At 36.7% G+C, this 4,593-nt stretch overlaps 1 long non-coding RNA gene across 1 annotated transcript; it reads right to left on the reverse strand.

Annotated features, from left to right (window-relative positions):
• Positions 1–964: 964 nt before the first annotated feature.
• LOC111255187 (uncharacterized) lies at positions 965–3,887 on the reverse strand. Its single transcript, XR_002675373.2, has 2 exons — positions 3,547–3,887; positions 965–1,623 (listed from the first exon to the last, which is right to left on the reverse strand). It is a non-coding gene; the product is annotated as an uncharacterized LOC111255187 (long non-coding RNA).
• Positions 3,888–4,593: the final 706 nt, after the last annotated feature.

Below are 4,593 nucleotides of genomic sequence, written 5' to 3' on the forward strand. Positions count from 1 at the left end.
AGATCTCCTATCGTATCAAGTTTTTGTAGATTAATGGAAAAAAAGCTTTCCTTTTAAGAAGTGTCTGTTCAATCGGGTACACTTTCCCGCGCAAGTTAAACACGTTCTATTTTTTTTTCAGTGGGCTAATTCGGGACATGAATTGCAAAATTTTCTAAATTTTGGATATTCGTGTAGAATTTAATTGGTGCTCTAATATAGCGTTTTCATTTAATCTCTTTTTGAAACTGTAGTGCAATATAGCGTAAGCATAGCTTGAACTGCAGTTCCATTACCATTATCATTCATGCTCTTGCCTTTGACCATTTAAAGACAACCAAGCCTCAAAACCTCATTATTCATCGCATGACTAGAGTTAAATTATTATGATGGGATAGAATTTTTTTAATGACGCTAAAGATTTCGGTAATGTCTTGCCCGGCAGAAAACCTCCGCACCGAGAATCAACATCTAAGTAAACCCAATTTAGCTTAAAAAAGCAAAACACATTACAAACGCTCTGTATCCGTGATACGCGGCCTCGGCACCAGGCGCTGTCTTTAAGCTGACTGCATTGCTATACAGAGTTAGATGAAATATCTAACAGTAAATAGACCTTGGTCAATTCCAGACTTCTCTATCGCATCCCGTGTACATATGTAGACCACAAAGTTGTATCTACTAAATCAGCAGACGGTAAAAATCTCTAGGCTACGACTACAACGACCCTCGCTTTTGGAAACTATTCAATGGGGTAACCAGACCAAGCGCTTATTCCAAGCGTGTTTCAGAAATATTAGAGCTCGAAATAATAGTCCAGATAATGTGGCCGCTTACCACTAAGCCAAAGCAAATTTTACCTAAGTTATTTGTAAACGAAAAAAGCTACAGGAGTGGGTCGCTCACGCCCAATTGTTGGAAAATGAGCTCGACAAACGCCGCTCGTTCCTTGCGTACCTTATATTGAAGAAACTAAACAAGACAATTATTTGAAATATTAATTTATTCAAAATATGTGCGATGTTGTAAAGTTCACCAATCGTTGTTTTCGGGTCAGTTGTATCAAAAAGATTCACTTATTGTTTTTGGCGCAATTTAGTTAATTCTGAAATATATCCAAGATTTATAGACACAGACACCAATCTCAAGCAGGACTTATACAGAGTCAAAATAACTTAGGAAATCGGATCGCCTTGTCATATTAAGTTCTTCCATTATATCACATATCAGCTACATATCTGTACGCATTATTATGCGTTTTATATACGTCAGTCAAGTCTATTAATTCGTTTGTTTATATTGTCTACAACGCCCCGCTTCAGTTCAGCAAAGCAGTCAATCTACAGTTCATACGGATAATTAACCTAAATATATCGATAGCATATATATAACGAATATTTTTGTCTCCCTGCTGGGGCGCTATTTTTGCATCCGTCCACCTTCCGTCTTATAATTGAAAAACAAAATATTTCTAGTGCACGTTATTATGTTGCTAACCATTTTCATAAATACTTTTTGTTGTAAGGACCAGTAGAGTTAAGCCATTAATTAGTTGTTATACAGTGTGATCAGATGCTATGCATCATTAAGGATCTTCCCACGTCAGGAGGGTGGCTACGCGAATCGACTCCGTATCCACACCACCTGTAAAGTAGAAAAGATATATTTGTTCGTAATCAGCGCTTGCACTTCTTCCGCGTTCCCAGTTGTTCTTTCGATAATGGTCAAATATTACATTTTGTTGAAGGAATTTCTTTACAGGGGTATCGGTGCCGTTTTTTGGATAAGCCTATTTTTGCTTATGTTTGGATTCCAAAGATACGTGTGTCGAGTAGCAAAAAAAACAACAAGTTTTATAATTCCACCTAGATGTAGCGTGCATGAAGAGAACTCCATTGGTGAAACAAGATACTTGACTTAGCTGTGTAAATTAGAAAAAGACAGTCCCGAGCTTCTTTAAGGGAGGATGAACGTTCGTTTATATCTGCTAATGACAGAATCATCCGAATTATCCGGAATTATTATGACAGAATTATCCGAGGTTGTTTCTGCAGCTTTTCAATATAGGCAAACTGGTGTCACATATTCAGTTACATAGTTATTTTAAGAGCCCGAACCTAGGTTAAATGTTGTGATCTATTCAAAATAATGGCTTAGAAGCACAAAGAACCTTTGACTTAACTACCAGAAAACACTGAGATATTTTAAGCTTCTTTGAACTATCTGCTATTTGAATCAAAGACGCCTAAGATGCAGTGCAATATAAAGTCTCTAAATAAACTGGTTTACGAAGCAGCTGTCTGTCTAAATAGGATAAGCTCTTCACCCGCGGCGAAAACAGGCTTTTAACAGTGTCACAAGTAGTTACTTACAGAGAATGGATACGCCACTACGTGGATTCTTTCATTTAATTTCAAAGAAGTCGCCGGGAAAGTTGTTTGCATGTAATCTGTTGACCGTCCACAGGTCATTTTCTTTTTGGGGATGCAGCTGAATCCACTCACAATTGGCGCTACATCTCCATGCACCGCGTTTTAGAAAACGGTCCTGAACATTTTGTAAGGTATTTATATTCCTATGGTAAATTAATAACTACCCTTATGAGCAATACGACTAGAGGATTATGAAGATTTTAAAACACTTAGGGTTTTGTTACTCTGTAATATAAATATAGTCATGGTGCAGTATTTGAAAGGGGCCACATAAATTCTGAGCTTAAAATCGGCAATACCTGCGTCGTTATGAACCGGTACGCACGGCATCTGCTTAGCACCTCTAAAACATACTGTATCATCTAAAATAACCTCAACAACAGCGCCATATGTGAATATATAGTAGTTTCCTTGGCTAAGAACGAGTATACCGTCAATCGCCTCCTGAACCAGAAGTGCACTACTCACTTTGTTTATTTCGAAGTAAAACTTTTAAGTCATCAGCATATAGTTCATGTTTGATAGGGACGTTTTCGAAAAAAACTACACTATGCTGCACGACCATTGGGCCTAAATATAGACTAGTAGAAAGGAGTTTTGAAGGGTTAATAAAATAAATACAAAATGTTTAATCTACAAATCTTTCGCGTTAAGTGATAAGTAATTATACTGCACTCACGTTATTTATTAGTAATATTTTTAGCGGACTTCTTTCATCTTTAACAACTAGTTTATAATTATTAGCGGAATGAGGTCAAGCAGCGAAAACGGTTTGTTTTTAAGGCAGAAGATTAAACTGCGAAATTGGCCGTTTATTTAATAAACGACCAGAAAAGTAAAGTTAACTATTTAGCGCTCTTGTGTTTGGCCAATACTGTAAAATCCAAATAAAGACTGGTCATGAGGGATTAACTGGCCAAAGTAGGGGAATTTACTATGGAAGTAGATTTTTCGGCACAAATTGACCAAAAAACATGAAAAACGCGTAAAAAACAAAGTTTAGCACAATACCGAACATAACGTTTGATAGGACTCATGTATAGGCTATTTAAATCGGTTTCAATTGAGCGTTGAACACCTCTATGCTATATTCTTGAGAAAGTACTGTATATAAAACAGTAATATTGTAACATACCTTTGTGGTGCTGCTTTTTGCTTTTGTACAACCTGATCCGCTTTAGCGCTGTTTATTTCCTCTTATGTCACATCCTGTATTACGTCGACGAGCGAATTTCATATTGACATCTACGCAAATGATTACCAACCACAAAAAGAGGTCCAGTGTAATGGAATCACTCATTATTGTGGCCTTTTGCGTCGACTATAAGGCCGTTGAAAGCATAGAATTTGTATTGTAATTGTGGTAAATGATTTTCAGTCAAATATGGCTTAGCAGTTTACGGGCGAACTTGTGATCCAGGTCGGTCAGGAATACGCGGTGGAATTGAAGGAACAGGCCTCCTGTGATGAAAATAGAAAAAACGTCAATTACAAATGCTTCTTGTTGGTAAGATTTGCTAAAAAAATGTTTACAGAAATTTCGGAAACGACCCCTCATATAAAACGTCATTTCCGGAAATTAATTATAAAAACATTCAACAATATTTTTTTAAGGAGAATTAGATTTTTTAATCTGCAAGTAATCACAATTTTTGTTTATTTTGTCAGTGTTCAGAAAAAAGGGCCTTGCGGGTTCGATGAGGACCACCTTGAATCACACTAAAAAGAAGCTGCATGTTAGATGAACCCATATCTCTTAGCTATAAGGTCTTCATCGCATGCGTAGCAAATCCCTTAGGTTAGCTACCAAGCTTTTTAAAATTAGTGAAAAGCTAAAATCTTTCGTTCACTTTACCTGACATTCTTATTCTTAAGGTCCAAACATACAATAAAATGGGAGAGGAACCAACGGATGAGAACAGTCATATTGCGCAAAAAAACCGAAGCATAAATAATTTTAACACCGAAAAAAGCCGCTATCATTTTTTCAACAATCCTTTGTAATAGCACACTAATAGTTTATAATGCTGACAAATATCGCAAGTTGTGAACTTAAAGGGCTTATGCCAGTTAGACTCAGTAGCAAATATTTCGACCTTACTGAACATTAGCCAGAATATAATAGATGTGCGTTCCACCCTTTAGCGCGACAGCGAATTCTCGATTAATCGGGAAGCCTTAT

This window comes from Varroa destructor, unplaced genomic scaffold, assembly GCF_002443255.2.
Source record: "Varroa destructor unplaced genomic scaffold, Vdes_3.0 BEIS01000929.1, whole genome shotgun sequence".
Classification (NCBI taxonomy): Eukaryota; Metazoa; Arthropoda; class Arachnida; order Mesostigmata; family Varroidae; genus Varroa; species Varroa destructor.